Genomic DNA, 17,561 nt, shown 5'->3' on the forward strand with positions numbered 1-17,561 from the left:
GTAGCAGGATGGTGAGGCTGTGATTGGTGAACACAGGTAGTGGGTTCGACCTGGTTGGTCGATGGAAGGGATGGATCCAGTTGGAAACTGGAAGGAAGGGTCAGTGGGTGGAATGGAAGGAAGGAGGTGGGGCTGGAAAGGGAGCAGGGGGATGGGTGAGAAGGTTATAGGAGATTCAGGAACTCAATGTTAAGTCCTTTGGGTTGTAGGATGACTGCCCAGGCCGACCTGACAAGGCTGGGGAGGTGGAGCTCCTCATGATCTTCCCTGGAGAGAGACATTTCCATCATTCTGTCCAGCCTCCCGAGTGACAGTCGCCCAGACTGACTGCCTGGTTTACAGCAAGAACAAAAATGTCAAGGGGATCTCATGAAACCTGCAAGAGCAGGAAATGGAATGAAATCAGAATGTGCTGGAGAAACTCAGCAGGTCTGGAAGCATCTGTGGAGAGAGAAACAGAGTTAATGTCCAATCTGGCTTTTCTGATGAACTGAGGAGACATGCTGGGAGTGTGGCTGAATTAGGCCGGGTATGAATTGTTGTATTTCCCAATGACAGGTTGTGGTGTTGAGATAAAGCCGTGTGTTTACAGTTTGTCAGGTATTACACCAGACTGTGGTGCTTCGTACTTGGTTTACATTTGTATCCCATGAATATTCATTAACATAAAAACCCAGTCCCTCCTTGAAGACCCAGTCAGCAGTGTGTGAGAATCTGGTGAGCCCGGTTCATGTTTGTTTCCCGGTGATGTACAGCGGCAGGTTTCTGCAGTTTGGTCTGAGGGCAGCACTTTCTCTTGGTTACGGCACAAGGAAGAGGGACAGAAAGATGGCAGCTGGCATGGAGCATTGGGAATGGCCAGGTTGTGGCAGTGAGGGGAGCTGGGGGAATGGGGTCAATGGGGTGGAGGGATACACAAGGAATTCAGGGGAGGGCAGAGGTGGGATAGGGAATGGCGATAGACTGGGAACAGTCAGACAGGGTAAGGAAATGAGGGGCCTTGAAGGTGGTGTCAGTCCTGTCCACATTTGGCTCCACCTCAGGCTGTTAGCTGATAAAGTCATTCCCAGGCGATGAGTTTATCTGTTCCCACTGAGGCACATCCCACAAGGAGCTGGTGATGGTCTGTTCCTCACCTGAACCACGGTGAGAGCAACATGCAGAGGCAGTGAGACTCTGGGTGGACAGGGTGGATCTGACAGGGAGTACCCTCTCTCCTCCAGTTGGGATCAGAACAAGATCAACTACAGTGAAACCAAATGGGAACATTCTGGATATACAGAACGCCCAAGGTCCAGGTAACTTTAATTGTGTTCCAATCCCAGCTGATGGTGATACTGGACACATCAGATCTCAGAGTGAAACCTGACCTGATAAACCACAGTCATCTGGAACAAAGAACTGTGGGTTCTGGAAATCAGAAACACAACACAAAGTGCTGGAGAAACTCAGCAATTCTGAAGAAGGATCACTGGACTGGAAACATTAACTCTGTTTTTCTCTCTGTACATGTTGCCAGATCTACTGAGTTTCTCCAGCACTTGCCTGTTTTCTTTCAGATTCCCAGTATCCACCGTTCTTTGTTTTATATTGGGCTGAGGTGGGTGTTGGGTACATTCCCTACTGCTGTGTCCCCACAGACATGGCCCATTGTTGAACTCCAGACAAAGTGGAAGATGTTTTGAGTGAGCTCCACTGTCCAGGAGTGGAGTATGGGCCAAAGTTACACCACATTGAGAAATGAAGAAACATCTCCCAGTTGATGACCAGCTCCTTATCTCCAATGGAGAGGGAATGTCACTTCCCCAGCCCAGTCTCAGTCACATCACAGTTACCCACACCTTCCAGGTTTTAGCACACACCTCAGCTCCTCTGAATCACATTCCCAGCACCTTCAGGTAGTCTGCTCAGACAGGGCAAAGGATTGATTGGCCCAGTTCTGAAAAGGAACAGGAGCTCATTCTTGCTGCAGTTGATCTTGTGTCCTGAAGCCAGTTTGAACTGGTCACAGATTCTCATCAATCTGATCATTGACGGTGGATCTGTGCAGAAAGCAGTGATGTTTTCCATGTGCAGGGATGATTTGAACTCAGTGTCTGCAGTACCTGGTATTTTCCCTTTTCCTACACCTGCCTCCTTCCTATTGTACTCAGTAAATGTTTTAATACAGCACACAAACAGGATGGGAGAGAGGACAGTCCTGCCTGGCTCCATCTCTGATCGGAAAGCTTTCCCATTCCCACCCATTATTTAAACTGTTCCACCGATGTTTGTGCAGAGCATATGGATCCAATTGTGGAATCCCTGCATTAACCCCATTTGAAGAGCAAGTTGATTAAGTCGGTGTTGGATATTCTTCCAAAGACCTTCTCCTGGTCCAAGCTGACAAGACACGTCTCCAAACCCCTCTGACCTCACTGAGGTGTTTGTCCAGACTCTCCCTCATACTCCTGTCTGAGACCTCCATGAGAGAGAACAGCAAAGACTGTGAGGTCTTTCTGCCTGTGGGCTTCCCATCCTAAACTCCGATGCAGTGGGACTTGCCATCCAGCCACAGCAACAATGAAGGTGAAGCCATTGCCTAGAATGACCAGTCAGGAATTCACCAGCTGCAGTGGGAGCTGCTGGACACCAGCAGGTCACTGGCTGGTTTGAGTTGAGTGACATGTTGATTCACCACGGTCAAGTATTTTTTTACAAGATTACATCTCTTATATGAAGGTGACTGCCCACAACCTCCATAACTTTATGGGAAGGATAACCTGTTTCCCTAGAGTGGAACACCAAGGCCAGAGAATTGGACATTATTTCCTTCTGACCAGCTCGATGGTCCATGGAGCCATTGCTGTGACCACTGCCTGTATGCACTGAGCTGCAGTATTCCACATTCCTGTCAATACAGCAAACAGCACTGACATTGGTGAAGGACACAAGGTCAAATCACTTTGCTCAGAGAACATCTGCTGGACACAAAATGGAGGCAATCTTGATACATAATAAAACTCAGTTGGTTACCAGAGTGATGAAGGTTCAGGAAATATTATTAATATCACTTGGGAACCTGTGTTCTCAGGCAGGAGATACATGGATAGCTTTCAAGTTGATTTGTATTTCTAAAGTATGTGTTAAGAATGGAGGAACACAGTTTTAGTTTCACTTTTGATTTTTGTTATTGGTATTGGAATGTTGGACAGTTTGTTCATCATCACTTTACTGCGGGTTTACAGACTGGAATAGATCTTGAGGTGAACAGTTCAGTGCATTAGAAATTAAAGTTATTGAAAGAGAAACAGCTGTTGTCTACTGACAGGGCTAACATAACACAGAAAGGCAGAATTGTACAGAAAATCAAAGGATACTTGTAGGTTCAGTCACATCGAAGAGCTCCTGTCTGTTGAGCTGTGTCCAAAATCTCCTGGAGGTCAGTAAGGTGAAAACAGCACTGACCAATTATACCTGTGTGAGCTGAATGGGGAACTTTAATGTGGAAACACGGTGATCCTCCTGTTCATGTACCTGTCCAAATATCTTTTAAAAGTTGTAACTGTACCTGCATCTGCCACTTCCTCTAACAGTTCATTCCACATATGAACCAGCCTCTGTGTGAGAACATTTCCCCTCAGCTTCTTTTTAAATCTTTCTCCACTCAGTTTAAAATTATGCGCTCTAGTTTTGAACTCCCTAACTCTTTGGGAAAAGAGTTTGTTTCTTACCTTATCCATGCCCCTCATGATTTTATAAACATCCATAATTAATTGGGGGAGGGGAAATTATATCGCAATTAGATAGGAGCTGTGGAGTATAAATTGGGAACATTGTTCTGCGGGAAATGTACAACAGAAATGTGAAGGCTGTTTAAGGAACACTGGTTGTGAGTGTTGGATAACTTTGTCCCACTGAGACAGGCAAAGGAATGGTCAGGATAAGGAGCCTTGGATGGCAAGAGAAGAGGAGCTTCTTGTGAAGAGGAAGAAGGAAGCTTACGGAAGGTTTAGGAAGCAAGGATCTGGCACAGCTTTAAAGGATTACAATATGGTTAGGAAAAAACTCAAAAAATGGACTGAGGAGAGCTAGGAAGGGGGCATGAAAAAGCCTTGGGGGAAAGGATTAGGGAAAACCAAGAGGCGGTCTACACTTACATGAGAAATAAGAGAATGATCAGCGAGAGGGTAGGGCTGATCAGGGATAATGGAGGGAACTTGTGCCTGGAGTCTGAAGAGGTAGGGGAGGCCCTAAATGAGCTTTTGTTTCTGTGATCAAGAGAGAGGGACCTCGTTGATAATGAGAACATTGTGGACCAGGTTAATAAGCTTGAACAGATTGACATTAAGGAAATGGATGTGCTGGAAATTCTGGGAAGCATCAAGTTCGATACGTCCCCAGGCCAGACCAGATATATCTGAGGTTACTACAGGAAGTGAGGAATGAGATTACTACACCTCTGGTGATGATCTTTGCATCCTCACTCTCCATGGGAGTAGTACAGGCTGATTGGAGGGAGGAGAATGCTGTTTCTCAGTTCAAGGAAGAGAATAGGGAAATCCCTGGGAATTACAGACCAGTCAGTCTGTGGTAAGCAAGGTGCTGGAAAGGATTCTGAGAGACAGGATTTATGACCATTTGGAAAGACATTATTTGATTAAAGATAGTCAGCATGGCTTTGTGAGGGGCAGGTCATGCCTCACTGGCCTTATTGAGATCTCTGAGGATGTGAGGAGACAAGTTGACAAAGGTTGAGCAGTGGATGTGCTGTAAATCGATTTCAGTAAGGCATTTAATAAGGTTCCCCACGGTAGGTTCATTCAGAAAGTTAGGAGGTGTGGGATATCGGGAAATTTGGCCGTCTGGATACAGAATTGACTGGCCTAAAGAAGACAGCGAGTGGTATTGGACAGAAAGTATTCCTCCTGGAGCTCAGTGACCAGTGGTGTCCCACAAGGATCTGCTCTTGGGCGTCTGCTCATTGTAGTTTTTATAAGTGACTTGGATGAAGAAGTGGAAGGATGGGTTAGTAGGTTTGCCAGTGACACAAAGGTCAGTGATGTTGTGGATCATGGCGAGGGCTGTTGCAGACTACAACGAGAGATTGACAGGATGCAGAGCTGGGCTGAGAAGTGGCAGATGGAGTTAAATCTGGTTAAATAAGAAGTGATTCATTTAGGAAGGTCAAATTTGGATGTTGAATACAGGGTTAAAGCCAAAACAAATGCTATACTGGATGCAGGAATCCAAGGTAGACGGGAGGAGGCTAGAAGTAGAAGACAGCAAGACAGGCAGCATCAGGAGGTGGAGAAGCTGATGTTTTGGGTGTAACCCTTCTTCAGGACTGGGACTGGGTGTGGGGTGGGGGGGGGGAGCTGCAGATAAAATGGGTGGCGGGGGTAAGGTTGTAAAGTAGGGTTAGGTGAAGACAGGTACAGGGGACAACCTGGTTGGGTCAATGGAAGGAATGAATCCAGTTGGTGGCAGGGAGCACTGGGAGGGAGGGGAAGGGGCTGGGAAGGGAGTTGGGGGATGGAAAGGGAGGTTATTTGAAATTGGAGAACCCAATATTGAGTCATCTGGCCTGTAGGCTGCCCAGATGGAAGATCGGGTGTTGTTCCTCCAATTTAAGTGTGTTTCATTGCGGCAATGGACCAAGGATGGTCATGTCAGAAAGGGAGTGGGAAGGGGAATTAAATTGGGGGATGAGTGGGAGGTCCAGTCAGTCCCTGTGGACCCAGTTGCGATGTTTGGCGAACCATTCCCTAAGACAACATCGGGAGCACCTGATGCAGTAAACTAGGTTGGAAGAGAGGCAGGTGAACCTCAGTCTCACCTGGAAGGACTGTTTGGGGCCCTGGATGGAGGTGACCGGCTGGTGTACCTGCAGGATCTGCATCTTTTCCAGTTACCGGGGAAGGTACTTGGTGGCTCGAAGGGGTTGGTGGGGAGAGTGGTACAAACCAAGGATTGTCAAAGGGAATGGTCCTTGTGGAAGGCAGAGAGGGGTGGGGACTGGAAGATGGTCTTGGTGGTGGGGTCTAATTGGAGTTGGCTGAAGCATTTAAGGATGATGCGTTAGGTGCGGAGACTATTGCGGTGGTAGGTGAGGACAAGGGGGACCCAGCCTTTATTGCATTGGGAGGGGCGGGGATTTGGAGCAGTGGAACGGGGAATGAAGGTGGTGCAGTGGAGAGCTGTCTGGATGAGAGGGAGGAAAATCATGCTGTTCGAAATAGGTGGACATCTGGGATACTCACGAGTGGAATGTTTCCTCGTCTGAGTAGATGCGGCAGAGGTAGAGGAATTGGGAGAATGGGATGGAGTTCTTGCAGGATACTGTGTGGGAGGAGGTGTGGCCCAAGGAATTATTGGAATCTGTGGGTTTGTAGTAAACATCCGTCTGGTGACTCGCCGGAGATGGAAACGGTGAGGTCAAGAAATGGGAGGGAAGTGTCCGAGATGGACCAAGTGAATTTGAGAGCGGGATGGAAGTTGCCGGCGAAGTCGATGAACTGCTCCAGTTCAGTCTGGGTGCAGGAAGCTGCACCGATGCAGTCATTAATATAACGGCAGAAGAGTTGGGGTACATTGACTGTGTAGGTGCTGAAGAGGGACTGTTTGATATAGCCAACAAAGAGGCAGGCATAGCTGGGGCCCATGTGGTTACCCATGGCCACCACCTGGATTTGGAGGAAATGGGAGGAGTTAAAGGAAAAGTTATTGAGGATGAGGGCCAGTTTGGCGAGGTGGAGGAGGGTATAGGTGGAGGGGGACTGGATGGGTCTGTTGGACAGGAAGAAGCAAAGGGCCTGGAGGCCATCCTTGTGAGATATTAACATGTATAAGGACTGCACATCGATAGTGAAGAGATAGCACTGGGGGCCAGGGAACTGGAAGTTGCTGAAGAGATGGAGAGCGTGGTTGGTGTCGCGGATGGAGGTGGGAAGAGCCTGAACTGAGGGACAGAGGGTGGAGTCGAGGTAAGACAAGATGAGTTCATTGGGGCAGGAGCATGCCGAGACGATGGGTCAGTCGGGGTAATTGGGCTTGTGGACCTTGATTAGATTAGATTACTTACAGTGTGGAAACAGGCCCTTCGGCCCAACAAGTCCACATCGCCCCGCCGAAGCGCAACCCACCCATACCCCTACATCTCCCCCTTACCTAACACTATGGGCAATTTAGGATGGCCAATTCACCTGACCTGCACATCTTTGGACTGTGGGAGGAAACCCACACCATCACGGGGAGAATGTGCAAACTCCACACAGTCAGTCACCTGAGGCGGGAATTGAACCCGGGTCTCTGGCACTGTGAGACAGCAGTGCGAACCACTGTGCCGCCCACAAAAATATTAGATTACTTACAGTGTGGTAACAGGCCCTTCGGCCCAACAAGTCCACACCGACCCGCCGAAACGCAACCCACCCTTACCCCTACACCTACCCCTTACCTAACACTACGGGCAATTTAGCATGGCCAATTCACCTGACCTGCACATCTTTGGACTATGGGAGGAAACCGGAGCACCCGGAGGAAACCCGCGCAGACACGAGGAGAATGTGCAAACTCCACACAGTCAGTCGCCTGAGGCGGGAATTGAACCCGGGTCACTGGCGCTGTGAGGCAGCAGTGCTAACCACTGTGCCACCGTGCTGCCCACTTGGAGAGCAGGTCGAACCGGGCAGTGGGCTGGGGGACTATGAGTTTGGTGGCAGTGGAGGGGAGTTCACCGGATGCAATGAGGACACAGACAGTGCGGGTGATATTGGCTTTTGGCTTAAAGACAGGATTGTGGGCAGAGTGGAGGAACAGCAGGATGTTGGGACCCATGGACATAGATCCCTCAAAGTTGCTGCCAACTTGATTGGGTTGTTAAGAAGTTGGATGGTGTTTTGGTTTTCATTAACAGGGGGATTGAGGATAAGAGCCAGGAGGTTTTGCTGCAGTTCCATAGGACCCTGGTTAGACCACCCTTGGAATATTTTGTCCAGTTCTGGTCGCCTCATTTGAGGAAGGATGTAGATGCTTTAGAGAGGGTGCAGAGAAGATTTACCAGGATGCTGCCTGGATTGGAGCGCTTGTCTTATGAAGAGAGGTTGTGTGAGCTTGGGCTTTTCTCATTGAGAGAGGAAGAGTGAGAGGTGACTTGATAGAGGTGTACAAGGGAATGGGAGACATAGATAGAGTAGTTAGCCAGAGACTTTTCCCCAGGGCAGAAATGGCTGTCACAAGGGATCATAATTTTAAGGTGATTGGAAGAAGGTATTGGGGTGATGTCAGAGGCAGGTTCTTTACTCAGAGAGTGGTGGGTGTGTGGAATGCACTGCCAGTGGTGGTAGGAGAGTCAGAGACATTAGGGATGTTTAAGCGACTGTTGGTCAAGCACATGGATGGCAGTAACCTGAGGGGTGTGGAGGTTAGATTGATCTTAGATTAAAGTAAATGCTCAGCACAACCTCGTGGGCTGAAGGGCCTGTCCTGTGCTGTCCTGTTCTGTGTTCTGGGTTCGAAGGTCACTCCTTAACCTCCTCTGCTCCAGTGAAAAAAGTCTTGTAGCTTTTCCAGCCATTCCTTATAATCAAACCCTCCATTCCTTATACCATCTTTGTGAACCTTTTCTACATCCTCTCCAATTCAACCATATTCTTCCTATAGCAGGGGAACCAGAACTGTACACAGTACAGGTACACAATCCTTTATCCAAAATTCCAAACTCCAAAAAGCTCCAAAATCCAAGATTGTTTTCGTGGAGTGTGGAGCGCCATTTTGGCGTGTGAACAGGTGACCCACTCGATTCGCATCACTCAGATGTGACATGGTGGTGTGGCCCAGCACTGACTGGCATCAATTGGGTCTCAGTGCTTGTACTATTGACACGTGTATCTGCTGTTAGGTAATACTTTTCTCATTTTACTGTGAAAATGTCATTTATTCCGAATCCGAAAAATTCCTAATTCAGAAAAACAACTGGCCCCAGAAAAAGGATTATATAACTGTTCTCCAAAATTGACCTCACCAATGTCCTGTACAATCACACCATGACATCCCAATTGTTTTACTCAATGGTCTCAGCAATAAAGGTGCCAAACACCTTCTTTCCCACCCTGTCTACCTGTAACACAACTTTCAATGAACTATGTCCCTGAACCCCAAGGTTTCTCTGTTCTACAACATTCCTCATCCCGACCATTAACTGTGTAGGTCCTGCCCCTGTTTGTTTTACCAAAATGCAATACCTGACAGTTATTCAAATTAAACTCCATCTGCCACACCTCAGCCCATTGGCCCAATTTATCAAGATCCCATTGTAATCTCAGATAATCATCATCACTGTTTCCAACACCACCAATTTTGGTGTCATCTGCAAATTTACTGGCCCTGCCTCCTATATTCTCATCTAAATCATTTATATCAATGACAAATAACAGTGGGCCCAGTGCTGGTCCCTGTGGAACACTGCTGGGCACAGACCTCCAGTCTGACATACAACCCTCCACCACCACTCTCTGTCTCCTACAATGAAGCCAATTTTGTATCCAATTGACAAGTTCACCCTGAATCCCATCTGATCGAATTTTAAGGTGGGGTTGGGACCCAGGGAGATAGTGAGGAAAGACGTCAATGTGAGATTAGTACAGTTAAGAATAAAAGACAGTCAATTAGTCAGGGCAGGCAGGAACAAGTTAGGACTGATTAATTAAACTACATTTATTTAGAGGCCTAATAGGGAAGGCAGATGAACTCAGGGCAGATTAGGAACATGGGACTGGAATATCATGGCAATTACAGAAATGTGGCTCGGGGATGGACAGGACTGGCAGCGTAATGTTCCAGGATAGAAATGCTACAGGAAGACCAGAAAGAGAGGCAAGAGAGGAGGGGGAGGGGCGTTTTTGATAAGGGATAGCATTACAGCTATACTGAGGGAAAATATTCCCAGAAGTACATCCAGGGAAATTATTTAGGTGGAACTGAGAAATAAGAAAGGGATGATCACCTTATTAGGACTGTATTATCGAGCCCCTAACAGTCAGAGGGAAATTGAGAAACAAATTTTTTAGGAGCTGTCAGTTATCTGTAAGAATAATAGGGTGGTTATGGTAGGGGATTTTAACTTTCCAAACGTAGACTGGGACTGCCATACTGTTAAGGGTTTAGATGGAGAGGAATTTGTTAAGAGTTAAAAGAAAATTTTCTGATTCAGTATGTAGATGCACCAACTAGAGAAAGTACAAAACTTGACCGATTCTTGAGAAATAAGGCAGGGCAGGTGACTGAGGTGTCAGTGGGGGAGCACTTTGGGGCCAGCGACCATAATTGTATTCGTTTTAAAATAGTGATGGAAACAGATAGACCAGATCTAAAAGCTGAAGTTCTAAATTGGAGAAAGGCCAATTTTGACGGTATTAGGCAAGAACTTTCAAAAGCTGTTTGTGAGCAGATGTTCGCAGGTAAAGGGACAGGTGGAAAATTGGAAGCCTTCAGAAATGAGATAATGAGAGTCCAGAGAAAGTATATTCCTGTTCGGGGAAAAGGCAAGGCTGGTAAGTTTAGGGAATGGTGGATGACTAAAGAAAATGAGGGTTTGGTTAGGGAAAAGAAGGAAGCACATGTAAGGTATAGACAGGATAGATCGAGTGAATCCTTAGAAGAATATAAAGGCAATAGGAGTAAACCTGAGAGAAATCAGAAGGTCAAAAAGGGAACATGAGATAGCTTTGCCAAACAGAGTTAAGGAGAATCCAAAGGGTTTTTCCAGATACATTAAGGACAAAAGGGTAACTAGTGAGAGAATAGGGCCCCTCAGAAATCATCAAATCATTGTGTGGAGCTGCAGGAGATGGGGGAGATACTAAATGAGTATTTTGCATCAGTATTTACTGCAGAAAAGGACATGGAAGATATAGAATGTAGGGAAATATACGGTGACATCTTGAGAAATGTCCATTTTACAGAGGAGGAAGTGCTGGATGTCTTGAAATGTATAAAGGTGGATAAATCCCCAGGACCTGATCAGGTGTACCCCTAGAAATCTGTGGGAAGCTACGGAAGTGATAACCTGGGCGTCTTACTGAGATATTTGTGCCATCAATAGTCACAGCTGAGGTGCCAGAAAACTGGAGGTTGGCGAACGTGGTGCCACTGTTTAAGAAGGGTGGTAAGGACAAGCCAGGGAACTATAGATCAGTGAGCCTGATGTTGGTGGTGGACAGGTTGTTGGAGGGGATCCTGAGGGACAGGATGTACATGTATTTGGAAATGCAAGGAGTGATTAGGGATAGTCAACAAGGCTTTATGCGTGGGAAATCATGTCTCACAAACTTGATTGAGTTTTTTGAGGAAATAACAAAGATGATTGATGAGGGCAGAGTAGTAGATGTGATCTATATGGATTTCAGTAAGGCGTTCAACAAGGTTCCCCATGGGAGATTGGTCCGCAAGGTTAGATCTCATGGAATACAGGGAGAACTCACCATTTGGATACAGAACTGGCTCAAAGGTAGAAGACTGGTGGTGGAGGGTTATTTTTCAGATTGGAGGCCTGTGACCATTGGAGGACCAGAAGGGTCAGTGTTGGGTCCAGTAATTTTCATCATTTATATAAATGATTTGGATGTGAGTGTAAGAGGTACAGTTAGTAAGTTTGTAGATGACACCAAATTGGAGGTGTGGTAGACAGCGAAGAGGGTTACCTCAGATTACAATGGGATCTGGACCAGATGGGCCAATGGGCTGAGAAGTGGCAGATGGAGTTTAACTTAGATAAATGTGAGGTGCTGCATTTTGGGAAAGCAAATCTTAGCAGGACTTATATACTTTATGGTAAAGTCCCAGGGAGTGTTGCTGAACAAATCGACCTTGGAGAGCAGGTTCATAGCTCCTTGAAAGTGGAGTCGCAGGTAGATAGGATAGTGAAGGAGGCTTTTGGTATGCTTTCCTTTATTGGTCAGAGTACTGAGTACAGGAGTTGGGAGGTCATGTTGTGGCTGTACAGGGCATTGGTTAGGTCACTGTTGGAATGTTGCGTGCAATTCTAGTCTCCTTCCTCTCGGAAAGATGTTGTGAAACTTGAAATGGTTCAGAAAATATTTACAAGGATGTTGCCAGAGTTGGAGGATTTGAGCTTGAATAGGCTAGGGCTGTTTTGCCTGGAGCATCAGAAGCTGAAGGGTGACCTTATAGATGTTTATAAAATCATGAGGGGCATGGATAGGAGAAATAGACAAAGTCTTTTCCCTCGGTTGGGGAAGTCCAGAACTAGAGGTTTAGGGTGAGAGGGGAAAGATATAAAAGAGACCTAAGGGGCAACATTTTTCACTCAGAGAGTGGTACGTGTATGGAATGAGCTGCCAGAGGAAGGGGTGGAGGCTGGTACAATTGCAACATTTAAAAGGCATCTGGATGGGTATATGATTAGGAAGGTTTTGGAGGGTTATGGGCCAGCTGCTGGCATGTGAGATTAGATTGGTTTGGGATTTCTGGTCAGCATGGACGGGTTGGACTGAAGGATGGGTTTCTGTGCTGTATATCTCTATGACTCTATGACTCTACTAATTGGTCTGCCATGTGGAACCTGGTCAAAGGCCTCACTAAAAATCCATGCAGTCAATGTCTACCCCTCTGTCAAGTTAAAAAAATCACGCAACACCAGGTTATAGTCCAACAGGTTTATTTGGAAGCACTAGCTTTTGGAGCGCTGCTCCTTCATCAGGTGGTTGTGGAGCATAAGATCGTAAGACACAGAATTTATAGCAAAAGTTTACAGTGTGATGTCACTGACATTATATATTGAAAAAGACCTGGATGGTTTGTTAAGTCTCTCATTTTAGAATGACTTGTTGGTTTCAGTTCTTTCATATGTAAATTCCAGAACTTTATTAAAGTTATATTCTCAAGTGAACTTTAACAATAGGTGCCATGCTCGCCAAGATAATGCATTGAAGGTGTGAGGTGCCCTGTGTGAGGCTGTCTGTGCCCCAATGTTCAGACTGATTCTATTTCTCAAAAAGGGATTTACAGAATCATACAGGGATTCATGCAGTTTTTGAGCAAAATAAAAGGTAACTGTGCACATTCTCACCCTCCCACCCTCCTGCACACACTATCACAGACTTTTCTCCCTTTACAGTCACACTCCCACACATACACACACTCTCTCTCACAGCCTCTCTCTCACACACACTCACACACACATACATTTAAGTTTGTGAGGTCATTTGTACTTGCAGAACAACATTTTAATAAATTACAAAGTAAAACGTAATTCTGCACATTCCCACACTCCCACCCTCTCACAGACTTTTACCCTTTTACAGTCACACTCACGCACATACAAACACACATACATTTGTGGTGTAATCTGTACCAGCAGAATTCCATTTTACTGCATGAATCCATGAACCATTCTGAAACTCCCTTATACTCCACAACCACCTGAGAAGGAGCAGCACTCCAAAAGCTACTGCTTCCAAATAAACCTGTTGGACTATAACCTGGTGTTGCATGATTTTTTAACTTGTCAGAGGAGTAGACATTATCGACACAGATGAAGCTCCATCGTCACACACCTTTCATCACAAACTGAACAATCCGGCCTGTTCCACTTTAGTAGACACGGGGGTGTCCACTGGACATCCCACTGCACTCAGTAATTTGGGTTGGAGTATGCTCCACCATTTGCAATTTCCAGTGTTTCAGAAACGCGGGGTATTTTCCTCCAGCTCCTTAAAGTTTTGCCATTACTTTTTGTGGAGTCACCATTCTTCCATTCTCCAGCCAAAAAGGAGCAGCTCGTTATCATCTGTTTCCGTGTGGAGCCTCCCCTTGTCACTGGGTTGGTGATGGCTCATCTCTTATTTGACTCATGTTTTGTGGTTAAACTAAGACCATAAGATGGAGGAGCGAAGGGAAGCTATTCAGCCCATCAAGTCTGCTCCACTATTCAATGTGATCATGGCTGGTCTGACAATCCTCAACTCCACTTTCCTGCCTTTTCCCTGATACCCTTAATTCCTGACTGATTAATAATCAGTCTGTCCCAGCCTGTTTGTCTATTCCTTTGCAAACGCTGGCTAATATTGACATTAACACCATGACCATCACTTTCACAGATGATTGAGAGCAGACTGATCAGATGGGAATTAGTTCGGATGGATTTGTCCAGCACTTTCTGTCCTTTGTCAGGACATATCTGTCATTGTCCAAATTGTGGGAAACTTCCTGTATTGTGTGTGATGGACTGCTCTTCCTGGTTCCCCATTTCCCCTTCCTGTGCACAGTCATTACAATGGAGGGGCTGTTCGGTTCACCTTACTGGGCCATTTCACATGAGCCAATGTGGAGTCACATATCAGCCAGACTGGGGAAGGATGGGAGATTTCCTTCCCTGAACAGCATTAGTGACAACCTGATAGTTCCATGGTCACCATTACTGGGACGTGCTTTTGATTCCAAATGTATTTGTTAGTTAATTGGATTTAATTTTCACATCTGCACTGGGATTTAAACCCACATCCTGCATTGACTGAGGCCTCTGGATGACTAGTCTAGTAACCTTTCCCTGACACCATCATTCCCACAATCCTCACCACTGTTATCCAAGCAGTAGCTGAAACCACTCAGAAATATATTCCCCAACAATGAAGAAGGGAGAAAGAGAACTACAAACAGAAAACCACAAACCTGTTCGCGTTCTACCAGGAGGAGCGAAAATACGAGAATCGATTTGCAAGTTTGTGATAACTGAATACTTCGAAAATAACATTTGTTTGGACAGTGTCCACACGGATTTGTGAAAGGGAAATCATGTTTGACAAATCTGTTGGAGATTTTTGAAGCTATTACTTGTAACGTAGATAATGGAGAACAGGAGGATGGGATGTTTTGGATTTTCATTAGGCTTGAAGCAGGAGGTTGGGAAACACACTTCGAGCAGCAGGGACTGGGAGAAAGGTCCTGCTGTGGGGGTTGGGAATTGGTTACCAGACAGAAAACAGAGTTGGAATAAATGGGTCATTCTGAAGGTGGCAGCCTGTGTCCAGTGAGGTTCCACAAGGATCAGTGTTTGCATCACTGCTGTTCACAATCTCAACCAATGATGTGGATGTGGGGACCAAATGTAATGGGCAGAATCGTATCGGGGTCTGAGCAGCATGTATTATGGTGAGCTGTGTGACAGAATTGGGTGACACGTGCAGTGAGGCCCATCTCGACATCAGGAGAAACTCACACCATCTTTTCACAAGCACCATGGCAAGTTTCTCACTTGGCAGAGGGGAGTTGCCAACTGATGCTCAGTGTTGATGGTTAAACACCAGGCTCATAACCCAGACCATCTCATTAACAGTCAGACTGCCATCTCACCAAACTCACTAACAAGCCCGATGGCAGGGAAACTTGATTGGGGAACCAGAGTGAGCACAGTGTGAGGATGAGGTATTCGAGAGAAGATGGTGGGACTTATGCTGGCAGACTGGAGAAGGTCATTGTTTTCTTCCTCTAGCACTGGGCATTCCACCAAACAGTTCAGACTGCTTTACCCCAGTAACAACCTTAGAGCAGAATGGCATTGGGTGTCAGTGCCAGCCCCTGTGGGGGAGGGGTATGGGGAGTGGAGTCAGCACTGGGCCCTTTAGGGGAGGGGGACGGAGTGGAGTCAGCACTATGCCCTGTGGGGGAGGGGCACATGGAGTGGAGCCAACACTGGGCCCTGTGGGGGAGGGGCACAGGGAGTGGAGCCAACATTGGGCCCTGTGGGGGAGGGCACAGGGAGTGGAGCCAACACTGGGCCCTGTGGGGGAGGGCACAGGGAGTGGAGCCAACACTGGGTCCTGTGGGGAAGGGGCACAGGGAGTGGAGCCAACACTGGGCCCTGTGGGGGAGGGGCACAGGGAGTGGAGCCAACACTGGGCCCTGTGCCTTTATCCCAGTGGCCAACATTTGTACTCACTGCTCCATGCCCCTCCCCCAAGGGGCCCAGTGCTGACTCCACTCCCAGTGTCCGTTCCCCCACACAGTTCAGAGTGGCACAGTGGCTCAGTGGTTAGCACTGCTGCCTCACAGCGCCAGGGCCCCAGGTTCAAATCCAGCCTTGGGCGACTCTCTGTGTGGAGTTTGCACATTCGCCCCGTGTCTGTGTGGGTCCCCTCCGGGTGCTCTGGTTTCCTCCACAGTCCAAAGATATGCAGGTTTGGGGAATTGGCCATGCTAAAGTGTTCAGGGATGTGTTGGTTTGGTGCATTAGTGAGACCAGTAGGGTAGGGGAATGGTCTGGCTGGGTTACTCTTCGGAGGGTCAGTGTGGACTTTTTGGGCAAAATGGCCTGTTTCCACACTGTTGAGTTTCTATGATTTGAGGATTTGGAGGCCTACCCCCTGGAGGAAAATGAGCAGGGTTGTTGTCAGAGGTGATTCAGTCATAAGGGGAACAGATCGATGGGCCTGGGGCTGTAAACCAGACTCCAGGACGGTATGTTGCCTCTCGGCTGCTCGGGTGAAGGATGTCTCAGTGTGGCTACAGGACTTGCTGAAGTGAGAGGGTGAACGGCCAGTGGCTGTGATCCCAATGACATGGGTAAGACAAGGGATGATGTCCTAAAAACAGAATATGGGGATTTTGGAAGCAAGTTATAAAGTAGGACCTCAAAAACAGTGATCTCAGGATTACTGCCGATGCTCTGTGCATATCAGAGTAGAAATAGCAGGTTATATCAGACTGGAAAGTTGGTACATGGGAGAGGGTTTCAGTTTGCTGGAGCATTGGGACCTTTTCTGGGGGAGGTGTCATAATGACAACCTGGATGTGTAGTACCTGGACAGGACTGGAACTTGGGGATATATTGGTGAGTGCAGTCAGGAAGGTTTATACTAATACGCCAAGGGGATGAAACTCTATACAGGGAGATGGATGACACTGAAATACGTATTAAATCAGAAAAGAGAATGGGAGGTCAGAATGATGCTGGGCACAGATTACAAGGGCTAGAATTGAGCAGGGCCACAGTGAACAGAACTATGGAAGCCTTAAGGCCTTGTGCCTTAATGTGTAATCATTCTCAATAAAACAGATAAATTTATCACACAAATAGATCAGAGTGGATATGATATAGCAGGTATTACAGAGATGTGGCTGCAGGGTGACCAGGAATAGGAACTGAATTACCACAAGTTTTCAGATTTTATAAAGGACGGACACAGAGAAAAGGGACAGTAACACGGCTGATTAAAAGGGAAATTGTGATTGTGAAGAAAGATATTAGAATAGGCATGTGACAGTGCAGGTAGCGGCCATTCAGCCCATCAAGTCTGGACCAACTCGTGAAAAGAATCCCACCCTATCCCAGTCAACTCACATTTGCCACGGCTAACCCACCTAGCCTGCCCATCCCTGGGCACTGTAAGGCAATGTTTTTAGCGTGGCCAATCCACCTAACCTGCACATCCTTGGACTGTGGGAGGAAAGCATAGCATCTGGCATAAACCCACACAGACACTGGGAGAACATCCAAACTCCACACAGACAGTTACTCAAAGGCTCGAATTGAAACCGGGTCCCTGACACTTTGAGGCAGCAGT

The 17,561-nt window shown here is 46.9% G+C and overlaps 1 protein-coding gene across 1 annotated transcript in view; it reads left to right on the forward strand.

Annotated features, from left to right (window-relative positions):
* The window catches only part of LOC140453127 (uncharacterized), a 91,804-nt gene that overhangs the window by 20,403 nt on the left and 53,840 nt on the right, over positions 1-17,561 (forward strand). The window lies entirely within an intron of this gene.

This window comes from Chiloscyllium punctatum, chromosome 26 (assembly GCF_047496795.1).
Source record: "Chiloscyllium punctatum isolate Juve2018m chromosome 26, sChiPun1.3, whole genome shotgun sequence".
NCBI classification, from domain to species: domain Eukaryota; kingdom Metazoa; phylum Chordata; class Chondrichthyes; order Orectolobiformes; family Hemiscylliidae; genus Chiloscyllium; species Chiloscyllium punctatum.